Source organism: Miscanthus floridulus, unplaced genomic scaffold, assembly GCF_019320115.1.
Source record: "Miscanthus floridulus cultivar M001 unplaced genomic scaffold, ASM1932011v1 fs_416_5, whole genome shotgun sequence".
NCBI lineage: Eukaryota > Viridiplantae > Streptophyta > Magnoliopsida > Poales > Poaceae > Miscanthus > Miscanthus floridulus.
The window spans coordinates 29,474-46,527 of record NW_027096719.1 but is presented as its reverse complement, the minus strand read 5'-3'; the positions used below and the strand labels follow the sequence as shown (position 1 = coordinate 46,527).

Sequence of the window (17,054 nt, the reverse complement as noted above, 5' to 3'; positions counted from 1 at the left end):
ACAGGAGCGGTCCATCTGGAAGAGAAGTGGGACCCATCTTCATCTCCTCCATCTTGAAGAGATGTCGGCCAAATGTAAAATCAGAGCAATCAACCATGAAATTTAATATGGATGTGGATATTATGTGTGTCTGTAAATTGTGCTAATTCTGCACTGAACATATGTGTAGTCACCTCTTTCTCACTTTAGCAATTAACAGTTGACGACGAGCATGGAAACAATGGTCATGGAGGAGACGTGAGCCTTTCTTGATGTGGATGACCAACATGGAAACATGGCACCACAACACGAGTAAGCAATTAGAGGCAGAATCCGACCCCAAAACAGGGCAAGCTGCGCTCAACATAAGCACAAGCTCGAATTATTATTATTTAATTTGGCCATGTCATCATAAGGTAATGATATTACAACTCTTACGCCAAAGGGTGTGGATATTACATTTCATTCCAAAAAGAAAACCAGCAATAATATGTCACAACTTCTAGATACACTTTGTTTCATGCATGCATGCATTGGCCAAATTTATTTTAAGCACCGGCCATTGCCTTTGCTTCATGCATGGTGATCAGTTCCTGTTTGTCTTGCCCATACAGCAACAAGGACATACACTTTGTCGCACAGCTTGTCTGAGAGTCGAAAGCAAGCGATTCTCCAGCTTCTCTTGAACATCAGAACACCAAATGCCATCCAGGTACCAACCACGAAGCCACACCCGAGCCCAAGATAAAAGAATTGTATCCCATGACCTTCTTCAGTTCTTCCCAGGCCACCTTGCTTTGGCACATGACCCTCACTTGAGCAATTGTTTTGAAGGGGATGCCCACAGAGACCGGTGTTGCCAATGTACATAGATGGATACTCTGCATACAGGGTATCAAGCTGCGATCCTGATGGAATTCTTCCCGTAAGATTGTTGTATGACAAGTCCAAGTAGCTTAAGAACGTTAGATTTGAAAGACTAGCTGGTATTTCCCCAGAAAGCATGTTCCTCGAGAGGTCTAGTGATTCAAGCGACTGCACTTCCCCAATCTTGTTTGGAACAACTCCGCTCAAGTGGTTCCTTGACAGATTCAAATTCACTAGATCGCCAAGGAAAACTATTTCTTCTGGAATTTCACCGATTAAATTGTTAGAAGATAAATCAATGCTCGTCATCCTTGTCTGCAAAACTCTATAGATGGAACCGTAGTTCAATTCCTGCCCCTTCAAGACTGTAGACACACTATTAAGTTGATAATAATTCCATAATTCAGAGCCAGAATAACAACCCATCATGGATGTGTTTGTCATAAATTTAAGATTTGATAGGTAGATCGGCAGAGAGCCTGATATCTTATTGTTATTTAGATCCATGTACTGAAGGCAAGAAAGGTTTGTGATGTTCATTGGAATGCTACCAAAGAACTTGTTGTGACTTAATCGTATAACTCTTAATGATGTTAAGCTTCCAATCCACATTGGCAATCTTCCAGAGAATTTGTTCCAAGACAAATCTAGGAAGAACACAGTTGTCAAGTTTTGCAGAAAAGACGGGAACTTTCCTGACAAACTATTGTTCCTTAAGGCTACAAATCCCATAGATTCTGTTACCTTGAGGCACAACGGTGGTTCTCCCTCCAAAAAATTGTTGGATAAGTCCAACACATAATTGCTGATATTTACAAAAAGATTCAGGAATATGACCAGTGAGTCGGTTGGAGAACAGAGATAGCTGGTTTAGATTGGTGGATCCAACAGCGGAGGGCAGAGGTCCCGACAAGAAGTTGTTGGACAAGTCCAAGAGACTTATGTTTGGTGGCAGTGTGGGTATCTGACAAGTTAATTGGTTTGAGTTGAGATAGAGCTCTTCAAGTGACATGTGTTAGAAGGAATGAAGCTCACTCTATTCCTGGGGGCAACAGCCCAAACATGTACATAAGTTGGGCATATATGCATCTAAGCCCTTATACAAAGAGGAAAATATGCTATACACCATATATATCTAACACCCCCCCTCAAACTCAGGGTGAATCACAAACACTGAGTTTGGAGAGAAAGAAACGATGTTGAACTCGCGTCTGCGACTTGGTGAAGAAATCAGCCACCTGGAGCTCGGAGGGCACATAGCGAAGAGCAATGACATCATCCTGCACCTGAGCCCGAGTGTAATATGCATCAACTCCAATATGCTTGGTGAGCTCATGCTTCACAGGATCACGAGCTATATTGATAGCACTAGTACTGTCAGACAGAAGAGGAGTGGGCATAGAAACTGAAACACCGAAATCCTCAAGTAACCATCGAAGCCAAGTAACCTCTGCTGTCGCAAGAGCTATAGCTCGTAACTCGGCCTCTGCACTCGAACGAGAGACCGCGGTCTGCTTCTTTGTCTTCCAAGCAATGAGAGAGCCACCAAGAAAAATACAATAGGCAGAAAGAGAGTGACGATCAGAGTCACTAGCCCAAGTAGCATCAGAGTAGGCTTGGAGTTGAAAAGAGCTAAAACGCGGGAAGAACAGACGACGAGTAATGGTCCCACGAAGATAACGCAAGACACGAAGGAGATGGCTATGATGGACATGGGTGGGAGAAGAAACAAATTGACTAAGAATGTGCACAGCATATGAGATATCAGGACGGGTCACAGCTAGATAGACAAGACTCCCAACAATATGACGATACCGAGTGGGATCGGTGAGAGGTTTACCATCAGTAGCACGGAGCTGAAGATTAAGCTCGATGGGAGTCTCAATAGTGCGATGATCAGTGAGGCAAGAGCGAGCAAGAAGATCCTGAATGTATTTTTCTTGGGATAAGTAAATGCCATCAGAGGTGGAAGAGACCTCAATCCCAAGGAAATAACGAAGAGGACCAAGATCAGACATAAGAAACTGCTCGCTGAGGCGTGCCTTGACAAAGGCAATATACTCAGAATCATCATCAGTGATAATCATATCATCAACATAAAGAAGAAGAAGAGTGCGACCACGAGGGGATGTGTGAATAAACAAGGCAGGGTCATGATTGCTTGGAGAAAAACCAGCAGCAATGATCACAGAGGCAAAGCGCTGAAACCAAGCACGAGGAGCTTGTTTCAGACCATAAAGAGAGCGACGAAGACGACAAACCATGCCCTTAGGAACAAGATACCCAGGAGGTGGTCGCATGTAGACCTCCTCACGGAGTTCACCATTAAGGAAGGCATTTTTGACATCAAGTTGAGAAATGGACCAAGCACGAACAGAGGCCACAGCAAGGAGAGTGCGAACAGTGGTCATGTGAGCCACAGGAGCAAATGTCTCATCATAATCACGACCATACTCTTGCTGAAAACCACGAGCAACAAGACGAGCCTTATAACGCTCGAGAGAGCCATCAGAGCGAGTCTTGATCTTATAAACCCACTTGCACGTGATGGGACGAGCATGAGAAGGAAGAGGGACAAGGTCCCAAGTGCCAGTGCGCTCAAGAGCAGCAATCTCCTCAGCCATGGCTAGTTGCCATTCAGGATGACAAATGGCATCATGGTATGTGGCCGGCTCAGAAAAGACAGTGCCAGCAAAACCATACCTATCAAGAGGCTTCAGCGAGCTACGATCGCGAAGATTATAATGAGAGGAGGGCTGAGATAAAGAATCGTCAACCGAAGATGGCTCAGCAGGAGAGGAGACATCAGAAGGCAACTCAACAAGAGGCGAGGAATCCAGGAGCCAACGACTGTAGGTGTGAATCACGGGAGGTTTGGAATCATAAATGGACCGAGGAGCATGTGAAGACGACTCAGAGGGCAGCGGAGGAGAAGGTGGAGGAGGTGAAGATGGTTTAGGAGGTGGAGATGGTGACGGAGGAAGAAGCACAGTGGAGATAGGTGTGTCAGGAAAAGTCAAGAAGGACAGAGGCTCAACAACGGCCTGAGGAGAAACATCAGAGGAGGCCCGAGGATAGAAGGAACGAGACTCATCAAAAGTAACGTCCCGAGAGATCCGCATACGACGAGCAGTCGGGTCCCAACAGCGATAGCCCTTGTGCTCAGCACTATAGCCTAAGAAAACACACTCAACAGATTGATGTGTGAGTTTAGTGCGTTCACGAGGAGCAAGAAGAACATAGCACAGACATCCAAAAAGGCGAAGACTAGAGTAATCAGGTGGATGTCCAAAAAGGCGCTCATATGGGATGCCACCTTTAAGAGCAGATGAGGGTTGAATGTTGGTTAAATAGCTGGCAGTGGAGATTGCTTCAGCCCAGAAATGAGGTGGGACCGAGGAAGCAATCATAAGAGCACGAGCAGTTTCAAGAAGGTGACGATGTTTACGCTCAGCAACACCATTCTGAGCGTGCGCACCAGGACAAGAAAATTGTGAGAGAGTCCTTTGCTCAGAAAGAAATTGGCGAAGAGCACCCGAAAGATATTCCCCGGCAGAGTCAGCCCGAAAAACACGAATAGGAACATCAAAATGAGTGCGAATCATCCGAGCAAAAGTTTTATATATGGATAACACCTCATTACGATGTTTCATGAAATACACCCATGTGAAGCGAGAGAAATCATCGATAAATATGACATAATATTGATGACCCCCTTTTGAAACAAAAGGTGCAGGACCCCATACATCTGAATGAACAAGATCAAAAGGACGTTGTGACATAGACCCACTAGAGGGATATGGAAGCTGGATCTGTTGGCCAAGCTTACAGCCCTGACACTGATCTAAAGAAACATCACCAGAGACATTTCCTAGAACACCACGACGGACAAGAGCGGATAAGCGGGAACCACATAGATGTCCCAAGCGATGATGCCACTGAGCAAAAGAGGAAGAAGCCGATGCAGGAGAAGCAGAGCTCACAAGACCGGCAGAGGCAGCGGAAGGAAGACGAAGCCAATCGAGTTCCCAGAGATGCGGAGAATCACGGCGGCGAGGGCCAGTACCAACTAGGAGACCCGTGCTGAGATCCTGTACACAGCAAGTGTCAGAATCAAAAATAACACGGCAACCATGATCAGTGAGCTGACCAGCAGAAATAAGTTGCATGGTCAAATCAGGAACATAAGAAACATTAGGAACATGAAATGAAGAAGAAGAAAGAGTACCCCGACCAACAACCGAAAGAGATGAGCCATCAGCAGTTTGAACAGTGAGAGGAATGGAAGGAGAGCAAATAGAAGAAAGAGAGGTACTATCAGGTGTCATATGAAAAGAAGCACCAGAATCAAGAATCCATGGCAAGACACCTGAAGTGGATGGTGGTCTCTCAATAAAAGACTGAGAAGTAGCAGCAGAGAGTACTGGGGCAGGAGTGACAGAACCAGCAGCTCCAGTAGTGACAGAACCAGAGGCTCCAGTAGGTGGAGGAATAGGTGGAGGAACAGCAAGACGACGAAGTAACATGAGTATCTCCTGCTGTGCATCAGGATGCTGAGACTGAGCATGTGAGGAACGCCCACCTCGGCGAGACTGAGACTGAGCCTGCCTCTTCTTCTTGTAACAATGATCCTCATCATGTCCATCTCTGCCACAGTGCTTACAATGAAGGCCACCTGAGTTGCGAGTCCCCGAGGCACCAGAGGCTGCTGAAGCAGGCACTTTGGGAGGAGAACCAAGAATTCCAGACCGAGCAGCCAGGACTGAGGAGGACGTCGACTGAAGTAGACCAGCAGAACGAAGGCGAGTCTCCTCATTACGAACAGCAGCAAGAGCCTCCATCAAAGACACGCACGGCTCACGAGCAAGTAATTGAGCACGAAGGGGCTCAAACTCAGCACGCAGACGAGTCAGGAAATCATAGGTGCGACGAAGCTCGAGGTGGCTCTGTTGCTTCCTGCAGGAGTCACAAGTGTCCGGGGACAACTGGGGACTAAGAGTGTCAAGCTCACGCCATATTGCAGATAGCTGTCGAAAGAAATCCTCAACTGAACTGTCACCCTGCTGCAACAGTTGTTCTTGACGTAGGGCGGCAATATAAGTGGACTGACCAGAGGGCTCATAGCGCTGACGAAGAACAGCCCACATCTGAGCAGCATGATCAAGCCGAATAACCTCTCCTGCCAGGTGCTTTTCCATACTAGCAACAAGAACAGCCCCAGCACGAGCATCTTCATCCAACCAAGTCCGATAAGCCCGAAAATGAGACATGTAAGAGGCCATATCATCATCATAAGCTTCGCGCAACTTCTTTTGTTCCTCTTCAGAATTTTCTGGAGGAATCACCGGCTGCACTGGACGATCAGGCAATGCTGGACAAGGTAGCTCACCACTAAGAAACTCCCAGAGTCGGAGACCACGCATATGCCACCGCATATGTGGAACCCAGTCATGATAATTGGTGCCATCGAAAATCACTGGACAACGCGGGATTTGCGCGCCTCCAGAGGGAGGAACAGGAGGAGATGCCATCTTTCTTTCTCCAGAAAAGCAGAAAAACAGCAGCAGCCGAATGGACGGCAGAGCAGCCGGTGATTCCTCCAGAAGGAGGCGGAGGCGAAGCCGACGCGGATGCCGGTGGCCAGGTAGCGCTGGTGGTTCCCGGAGAGCGTGCCTGGGACGTGGATGGGCTCGTCGCAGTCCCGGCAGAAGAGCACCCGGTCCTCCATGCAGAAGATGAACGCCGCTTTCTCCTGGCAGCCTGGCGGAGAGCGCCTCGAGCGGGAGGCGCTGGTGCTTGCTGGCGAGCTTGTTGGCGGCGTGGATCTCGACGTCGCAGCGCGCCCACCGCGCAGCTTCGTCGGCGCAGCACACCACCGTGGCAGCCGCGCCCTCGCACGCGTCGAGCAGAGCAGAGCAGAACAGCAGAGGATGCGAGAGGGGCGCGAGCTGCGCGGGAAATCAAGCGCGCGCGCGGAAAGAGCGGAGGAAGTTCGACGACGGGGCAGACGACGGGGCCGCGCCGGCCGCAGAAGGCGCGCGATGGCGGGACCGCGCCCGGCCGCGGAGAGTGCGCGACGGTGGGGCCACGCCCAGCTACGGAGCGTGCAACGGGAAGAGCACGCGAGGGAGAGAGCCGACGGGCGACGGAGCTCCAGGCAAGCGCAACGGAAAGAGCGCGCGAGGGAGCGAGGTAAAACCCTAGACACTAGGCTCTGGTACCATGTTAGAAGGAATGAAGCTCACTCTATTCCTGGGGGCAACAGCCCAAACATGTACATAAGTTGGGCATATATGCATCTAAGCCCTTATACAAAGAGGAAAATATGCTATACACCATATATATCTAACAACATGGAGCCCAAATCGGTTGGCAAAGTTCCGTTGAGTTGATTGTTGGAGATGTTCATGAATCGAACATTTGAAAAGGCATCGAAGAACCATTGTGGAAGCTTATCAGCTATACCTGCACTCGAGATATCAAGATAGGTGATGTTCACATTCCACTGAAGCCACCCAGGAAACAGTGGGCCCATCTGGCAGGATGCAAAGTTTACATGATCTAATTTAGATGGTGGTTGCCAATTCGAGCTGATCTCAATCTTCAGGGCATTATATGACAAATCTATATATTGCAAGCTCCATGCACTAGCAAAGTGTTCCCCCATTATCACGCCATCCAATTTATTACTATTTAGGTCCAAATGGGTCAGATTACTAAGCTTACCAATCTCATATGGAACATGTCCATTTAGGTTGTTGCAAGAGAGGTCAAGTGTCTTCAAACCGGTAAGTTGCCCTATAGATGGTGGGAGGGATCCTGTGATGTTGTTCGAACCGAGATTCAGAACGACCAAGGTCGTTAATTGCCCTATCCATCTTGGTAGCATCCCAGTTAATTGGTTCCAATTGAGGTCCAATTCTTGCAATTTGTTGGGTGAACAGCGAGGTAGTTTATTCCTAAACAGCTCAGCTATGTCGCCATATAAGAGAGCCCAATCAAGGTTCAGGACCTCCAAATTGCATAGATTCTTCAGATCCGTGGTCATGATGCGATACTTCTCATCATTATTATAATAATTATATGAAAGATCAAGGACTTGAAGGGATGTCATGTCGCCCAGAGCATCCGGAAATTGACCGTACATACTAGTGTAGTGGAGGTAAAGGTATCTGAGACTTGTTATGTTCCAGAACCAGCTGGTCACCATTGGATGGTCGAAGGAGTTCCAGGAAGCATCTAGCTCCTCGAGGTTTGTAAGGTTCAGGTGTGGCAGCGACTGGTTTGCGCTTGCAAGAGAGCAGTAGGAAAGACGAAGGACCCTCAAAGAAGGAAGCATGTTTATGATATGAGGCCAATCCACTACTGTGCTGAGGTTCACTTGGTTCAGATTAAGATATTGGATGGAAGGAAGACGTGTTAACCATGATAGATCCGTCGAGTTTGTGCCTTCCCTTAAGATGGAATTGGAAAGATCTAGATACTGCAGCCTTGACAGGTTGCCAAACTGGGGAGGCAGGCCACCATAGAACGGTATGCCAGAGAGGTCAAGATACTTGAGATTCTTTAGAGAGCCCAAGAACTCGGGAAGACGACCACTTGGCCCTGTTAGATCATTCCAGCTGAGGTCAAGGTGCTCTAGATGATCCAGAGCAAGCAAAGAAGGACTTATCTTGCCCTCCATAGCTGCTTCTACTTCTCCGGTGTTCTGAAGTCGAAGCTCATGGACGTGGCCAGTCCGGTTGCTGCACCGGACGCCTCTCCATCGGCAACAGTCCTGCTCGCCGTGGCCACCATCTCGCCGCCACGAGGTGAGGAGGCCTGCAGGGTCGCTGGTGACGGCGTGCTTGAATGCCAGCAGGGCGTCCCTCTCGTGGGGTATGCAGCTCGGAGGACTAGCTGTGTTATCACTAGCGGCTGGCTGGGGCTGCTGCTGTGCTTTCAGCGTGGCGATGAACAAGAAGCAGCAGAGCAACGACACGAGCATGGCAGCTAGGCGATGCATGGTGGCAACCATCGACAAATACTAGAAGAGAATGGCAGGGATATATCAGTTCTGGAGCCCGAGTGTTATTATTATAGTAGGGCCTTGTTTAGATTGCAAGAGTTAGAAAAATTTGGCACTATAGTACTTTCGTTTGTATTTGACAATTATTGTCCAATCATGGACTAACTAGTCTCAAAAGATTCGTCTCGTAATTTATAATCAAACTGTGTAATTAGTTATTTTTTTATCTACATTTACTGCTGCATGCATGTGTCCCTAGATTCGATGTGATGGAGAGAGAGTGAAAAAACTTGGAACTTTGAAGCAATCTAAACAAGGCCTAGGTTGATGCAGAGGATACTGCAGATGGGTCAATTCACCGTGGACTGAGGTGAGGTCGTCGCTCGGTCACCTTCCGTGTAGAAGAGGTCAGGCATCTGCGTACTGGCCCACGCGCACTCCTCCTACGCAGATTAAGTGAAGAAGGCTTGACGCCCTGTGCCCCGTCTGCGTGTATGTTTGCCTCTAGTGCAATCCATCTTTTTTTAAGAACAACCAGTGCAATCCATCTGTCCAGGGGTTGTTTGGTTTCACCCCCTAAACTTTAGTCGCTGTCCCATCGGATATTTGGACACATGCATGTAGTATTAAATATAAACTAATTATAAAATTAATTGTACAGTTTGCAACTAATTTGCGAGATGAATCTTTTAAGCCTAATTGGTCCATGATTTGACAATGCAGTGCTACAATACATGCGCTAATGACGGATTAATTAGGCTTAATAAATTCGTCTCGTGCAGTACTGATGGATTCTGTAATTTATTTTTTTATTAATATCTTAAAACCCCATGCGACACCCTCACATGACACCTCCTAAATTTTAGTCACCAGATCCAAACATGGCCTAAGCAACACCACACGGGAAGAACCGATTTTGAACTGCTGGATCTAAGTCAAAGTGGGCCGACACCATATCCTCTATCCGGAAGAGATGTCGGCCAAATGTAAAATCAGATCAATCAACCATGAAATTTAATGTGGATGTGGATATTATATGTGTCTGTAAGTTGTGCTAATTCTGCACTGAACGTAAGTGTAGTCACATCTTTCTCACTTTAGTAGCAATTAACGGTTGACGACGAGCACTGAAACAATAGTCATGGAGGAGACGTGAGCCTTTCTTGATGTGGATGACGAATATGGAAACATAGCACCACAACACGAATAAGCAATTAGGCATAATCCGGACCCCAAAACAGGGACGCTGTGCTCAACATAAGCACAAGCTCGAATTGTTATTATTTAAGTAGGCCATGTTATCATAAGGTAATGATATTACAACTCTTACGCCAAAGGGTGTGGATATTACAACCACTTGTAATTTACTCTCTTTTTTGTTTTGGGCTTTGACAGCCTTGTAACTTTGCCATGTACAGCTTTTCTTTCATTTATTGAAAATACAAAAAAAAATAGGTAGGGATCTTCCCTGCCGTTTCCTCAAAAAAAAATTACATTTCACTCCAAAAAGAAAACCAGCAATATTATGTCACAACTTCTACACACACTTTGATTCATACATGCATGCACGCATTGGCTAAATTTAGTTGAAGCACCGACCATCGCCTTTGCTTCATGCTCATGCATGGTGATCAGTTCCTGTTTTTCTTGACCATATAGCAACAAGGACATAAACTTTTGTCGCACAGCTTGTCCGAGATTCGGAAGCAAGCAACTCTCCAGCTTCTCTTGAACAACAGAACACCAAACGCCATCCAGGTACCAACCACGAAGCCACACCCGAGCCCAAGATAAAAGAATTGTATCCCATGACCTTCTTCAGTTCTTCCCAGGCCACCTTGCTTTGGTGCATGACCCTCACTCGAACAATTGTTTTGAAGAGGATGTCCACAAAGACCGATGTTGTACATAGATGGATACTCTGCATATAGGGTATCAAGCTGTGATCCTGATGGAATTCTTCCTGTAAGATTGTTGTATGATAAGTCCAAGTAGCATAAGAATGTTAGATTTGTAGGGTGGCTGGTATTTCGCCTGAAAGCTTGTTCCTCAAGAGATCTAGGGATTCCAACGATCGCATTTCCCCGATCTTGTTTGGAATAACTCCACTCAAGTGGTTCCATGACAGATTCAAATTCACTAGACCATTAAGGAGAACTATTTCTTCTGGAATTTTGCCGATTAAATTGTTAGAAGATAAATCAATGCTCATCATACTTGTGCCCACAACTCTATTAATGGAACCATAGTTCAATTCCTGCCCCTTCAAGTCCATAGACATACTACTAAGGTCGAAAAAATGACTATTGTCATTGTCCAAATAAGGATATGGAATTTCTATATATTCATGAAAACACCCACCTGTCACGTATTTATTTCTCATTCTTTCCAGATTTGAAAAGTAGCTCAGCAAAGGGCCTGATATCTTATTGTTGTTGAGATCCAAGTACTGAAGGCAGGCAAGATTTGTGAAGTTCACCAGAATGTTTCTAGAAAACTTGTTATGACTTAACCGTAGAATTGTTAACGACGTTAATTTTCCAATCCACATTGGCAATCCGCCAGACAATCTGTTCCTGGACAAATCTAAGACGAGCAAATTTGTAAAGTTTTGCAAAAAAGATGGAAACTCTCCTGACAAACTATTGTTACTTAAGGCTATAAATTCTATTTCTTCCATTACCCTGAGACATGATGGAAGTTCTCCCTCCAAAAAATTATTGGACAAGTCCAACTCCAATAAATCCCTGAAATTTACAAAAAGATTGAGGAATATGACCAACGATTTGGTTGGAGAATAGAGATAACTGATTTAGATTGGCGGATCCAACAGCAGAGGGCAGAGGCCCTGATAAGAAGTTGTTGGACAAGTCCAAATTACTTATGTCTGGTGGTAGTGTGGGTATCTGACCAGTTAATTGGTTTGAATTGAGATAGAGTACTCGAAGTGACATGGAGCCCATATCAGTCGGCAATGTTCCGTTGAGTTGATTGTATGAGATGTTCATGAATTCGACATTTAAAAAGCATCGGAGAACCTCTGTGGAAGCCTATCAGCTATACCTACACTCAAGATATCAAGATTGATAATGTTCACATGCCACTTAAGCCAACTAGAAAAGAGTGGGCCCATCTGGCAGGTTGCAAAATACGCGAGGAACGAGAAGCAGCAGAGCAGCACGAGCCGGGAAGCAAGGCGATGCATGGTGGCAGCGACAGGATCGACGGTTCTAGCTATTGGAACGCATGGTATATAGCTACAATGGTTGGATCAGTTGTAGCGTGTTAGACTGTTTATAGTAGATGCATGATGGACCGTGCCAGGTCGTCGTCATGTTGGAGTGCGGTGGTCAAAAGATTATATTGCCTGTCACCTCATCACAAAAGCTTCCATTTGGTGCGTAGAAAAGGTGTCGGAGCAAGTGGGACAGTGGAAGGTTATGTTAATTTTGACATAAAGTTCATCAAACCGGCTCTCCTCATGCTTGACCAGATCATGATCTCTGGTCACCCGACTCGACAAGGACCAGTCTACATGGCACTCGCGCGTTTGCCAGCGCCCCAGCAACCGATTTTTTGGCACTGTTTTTCTTCCTCCTCCGCCTCCCCGCACTACCGGAAACGTCAAATTTGCCGAGTGTTTTTATGTTTGCCGAGGGTATTTTTTGGGCACTCGGCGAACAAGTCCTTTGCCGTGTGCTGCGCTAAAAACACTCGGCAAAAAAAAACACTCGACAAAGAGAGGGTTTGCCGAGTGTCAAAAAAACACTCGGCAAATATGGTGGTTTGCCGAGTGTTTTATTTTTTGCACTCGGCAAAGAAATAAAATATTTTTTCTGGGAAAGAAGGAGAGAAAAAAATAAAAAAAAAAACTTTGCCGAGTGCCCAGATCTAGGACACTCGGCAAAGAAATAAAATCTTTTTTCTGAAAAAGAATGAGAAAAAAAAACTTTGCCGAGTGCCCAGATCTAGGACAGTCGGCAAAGAAATGAAATCTTTTTTCTAGGAAAGAAAGAAAAAAAATAAAAAAAAACTTTGCCGAGTGTCCAGATCTAGAACACTCGGCAAAGAAGTAAAAACTTTTTTTTTGAGAAATAAAAATAAAAAAAATAAAAAAACCACTTTGCCGAGTGCCCAGATCTGGGACACTCGCCAAAGGACAAAAATCCACTTAATAAACCGGCCCAGCGCCCCTCCCGAGCACCCCGCACTTCTCTTCCCCAGCGCCCCTCCCTCTCCTGGATCTCTCGTGTCACGAGGAGCCACCGCCGCGGGCGTGCTCTGCCTTCTCCCCGGAGCGTCGCCTCGGGCGAGCACGGCCGCCTCGATGGAGCCCCAGCGGCGAGCAGCACCAGCTCCGGTCCCGCTCAGCCTCGATCCGCCCGCTCAGCCACTTCGCCTCGATCCGCCGGAGCTCAACGCTGGAGGGGAAGGCCCAGCGAAGGCCGCTGCTAGAGGGGAAGGCGCGGGCTCTGCCAGCGGCGGCTCCGCCGGTCGCGGGAGTGAGGGCGGTCGCGGGAGCGATGCATTGGCCAAATTCAGTTGAAGCACAGACCATCGCCTTTGCTTCATGCATGGCGATCAGTTCCTGTTTCTCTTGATCATAAAGCAACAAGGACATAAACTTTGTCGTACAGCTTGTCTGAGTCGAAAGCAAGTAATTCTCCAGCTTCTCTTGAACAACAGAACACCAAATGCCATCCATGTACCAACCACGAAGCCGCACCCGAGCCCAAGATAAAAGAATTGTATCCCATGACCTTCTTTAGTTCTTCCCAGGCCATCTTGCTTTGGCGCATGACCCTCACTTGAGCAATTATTTTGAAGAGGATGCCCGCAGAGACCGGTGTTGCCAATGTACATAGTCGGATACTCTGCATAGAGGGTATCAAGCTGCGGCCCCGATGGAATTCTTCCGGTAAGACAGTTGTATGATAAGTCCAAGTAATTTAAGAATGTTAGATTTGACCGACTGACGGGTATTTCGCCTGATAGCTTGTTCCTTGAGAGGTCCAGTGATTCAAGTGATTGCATTTCCCCAATCTTGCTTGGAACAACTCCGCTCAAGTGGTTCCTTATTATTATAGTAGGTGGATGCAGAGGATACTGCAGATGGGTCAATTGACCGTGGACTGAGGTCGTCGCTAGGTCACCGTGCGTGTAGAAGAGGTCAGGCATCTGCGTACTGGCCTACGCGCATTCCTCCTACGCAGATTAGGTGAAGAAGGCTTGACGCCCTGTGCCCAGTCTGCGCATATGTATGCCTCAGTTCCGTCGGCCGACTGCTCCAGCGCCCGCCCGGATGCCGGCCGGCCGAATTTTTTTATTTTTAGTCTTTTTTTAAAAAAAATTCACAAATATGTTTCTGAGGAAAGATTTCAAAATCTGAACCATTAGCTCGGCGTCATCGTTGCTGACGTCGAGCTCTTAGAATCGACGCTGACATGGCGGTGATTTGCCAGGCAGCTCGGCGCCGTGGTTAATGGCGCCGAGCCTCTTACGTTGGTGCAACTGTACGAGTAGAACGCTGGACTCACTGTCGTCTCCAATGGGACTGTTCAGCAGGAAAAACACACAGCGTCGCGTGGCGTCGCGTCCACTGTCCACAGTGGGCATCGCTGCCGTGGGCGCCCATACCTCTGCGTGCCGTGCGGCCAAGCAAAAGCAAAAAGGCATCCTGCCGCATAGCTGCCCGCCTGCTTCTAACGTCTGCCACTCTGCCCTGCCCTCGTGGGTCGTGGGTGCGCCATCAGTGGCATTGCTGCGAGCCTGCGAGCCTGCAATGACGAAAACCGAGCCCTGCGTTCCCGGCTTCCCCAGGAAAAGCAAAGCAGTACTCTCTGGTCTCTCTATTCTTTCTTTAATTTGCATTGCAGTACTCTGCCTAAGGCCTTGTTTAGATTGAGAAAAATTTCAACCCGATGAATAGTAGCACTTTCGTCTTATTTGGTAAATATTGTCCAATCGTGGACCAACTAAGCTCAAAAGATTCATCTCGTGATTTTGAACTAAACTGTGCAATTAGTTTTTTTTTTTACCTACATTTAATGCTCCATGCAAACGGCTAAAAATTGATGTGATGGAGAGAGAGTGAAAAAACTTGGAATTTTGTGGGGCCTTGTTTAGATGACCCTCAAATTCCAAGTTTTTTCACTCTCTCTCCATCACATCAATTTTTAGCCGTTTGCATGGAGCATTAAATGTAGGTAAAAAAAATAACTAATTGCATAGTTTAGTTGGAAATCACGAGATGAATCTTTTGAGCCTAGTTGGTCCACGATTGGACAATATTTGCCAAATAAGACGAAAGTGGTACTATTCATCGAGTTGCAAAAAGTTGCAATCTAAACATGGCCTGGGTATCTAAACAAGGCCTAATAAAGTTGTACTTATCTGGTGATCGCTCGTCGATCGAGTAGTACTCGTCATGTTTTGTTTTGTGGCATCGTCTCCCGTGTTTGGATGCATGGCATTTCGACTTCAAAATTTGAATCATGTTCTCGTTGTTCGTGAACGTATGCTGCACTTGGGGGTGCTGTTTTACACTTTTACTGTATTCTTAGGCCTTGTTTAGATTGAAAAAAATTTCAACCCGATGAATAGTAGCACTTTCGTCTTATTTGGTAAATATTGTCCAATTGTGGACCAACTAAGCTCAAAAGATTCATCTCGTGATTTCCAACTAAACTGTGCAATTAGTTATTTTTTTTACCTACATTTAATGCTCCATGCAAACGGCTAAAAATTGATGTGATGGAGAGAGAGTGAAAAAACTTGGAATTTTGAGTGTATCTAAACAAGGCCTTATATGAAATCTTTGCTGCCTGCTCAGGCTCCTGCTGTTCTGCTATGATGCTCAATTGAAATGCTGGTTAAGCCCCTCAAGAGCGTGCTGATAGTTCGAAAAGAAAAAAAAGGGAAAAAGTCTACTCCACCCCCCGATTATGGGTGGTTTACATAACCCCCTCAACTATGAAACGGTCTGATTTACCCCCCTGAACTTTCCAAAACCGTCTATTTTACCCCCTATGCGGTTTTCACCGGGCGGGCTGCTACAGTAACAGTTTTTTTTCTACGGTGACGTCGGATTTGCTACAGCAGCAGGGTTTTGTCTTTTCCCTTATTTCTGCTGAATCTTTGAAAAATCATAGTAAATCACAGAAAAATCATAAAATAGAAAATCTAATTTTGTTGAACTCCACATGAGTAGATCTACACAGTGAACATATAATATGGCATACTTTAGCACAAAACTTTTACTGTAGATTTATATTAATTAGAAAATCTAATTTTGTCTGTAATTAATTCGAATTTATCTATAACTAAGTTATATATGGTCCAATGAGTACGAAATTTTTACTATAGTTTAAGCATATAATAATGAACCTACCATAAAAATCTCACCACAATTAGACCATAGAAGCTGCAGCTATGAATTATTCTAATTAATTACAGATAAAATTGGATTTTCCAATTAATCTAAAGCTACAGCAAAAACTTTGTACTAAAGCGTACTATATTATATGTTCACTGTGTAGATCTACTCATGTGGAGTCCAACAAAATTAGATTTTCCATTTTATGATTTTTTTGTGATTTACTATGATTTTTCAAAGATTCAGCGGAAATAAGGAAAAAAGACAAAACCCCTGCTACTGCAGCAAACCCGCCGTACTGTAGCAAACCATGTTACTGTACCAAAAATCGCCGCTGGAAACCGCCTGGGGGGGTAAAATAGACGGTTTTGAAAAGTTCAGGAGGTAAATCAGACCGTTTCATAGTTGAGGGGGTTATATAGACCACCCCCATAGTTGGGGGGTGGAGTAGACTTTTTCAAAAAAAAAAAAAGCATGCAGAACTCGGCATATATTACCACCAATTTGTCGCTGGACGGTTCGTCGCTCTACTCACGACCTCACCTCTCTTTGGAGTGCTCGTGGGCAGTCGAGCTGGTAGCCGGCCCTGTTTGCTTGAACTTATTGGTCATGGACAATGTTTTTCTTTCACAGTAAATCAGCGAACGGTACTTCTCGGCGTAAAGAACATGGCCGTAGCTTGCATACCACGACTCGTGTGCACATACATGGCATTTACACACACAAAGCTAAAGCATAGTGTAATCTAAATACATGGCGAGAAAAAAATATGCACTATTATGATTCAAGGTGAGTCATGTAATTTTAACTTTAACCAAATATATA

General features: G+C 45.9%; 1 pseudogene; it reads right to left on the bottom strand.

Moving 5' to 3' along the window:
• Positions 1–312: 312 nt before the first annotated feature.
• On the bottom strand, positions 313–8,860 carry LOC136531698 (receptor-like protein EIX1; annotated as a pseudogene).
• Between the last annotated feature and the right edge of the window lie 8,194 nt (positions 8,861–17,054).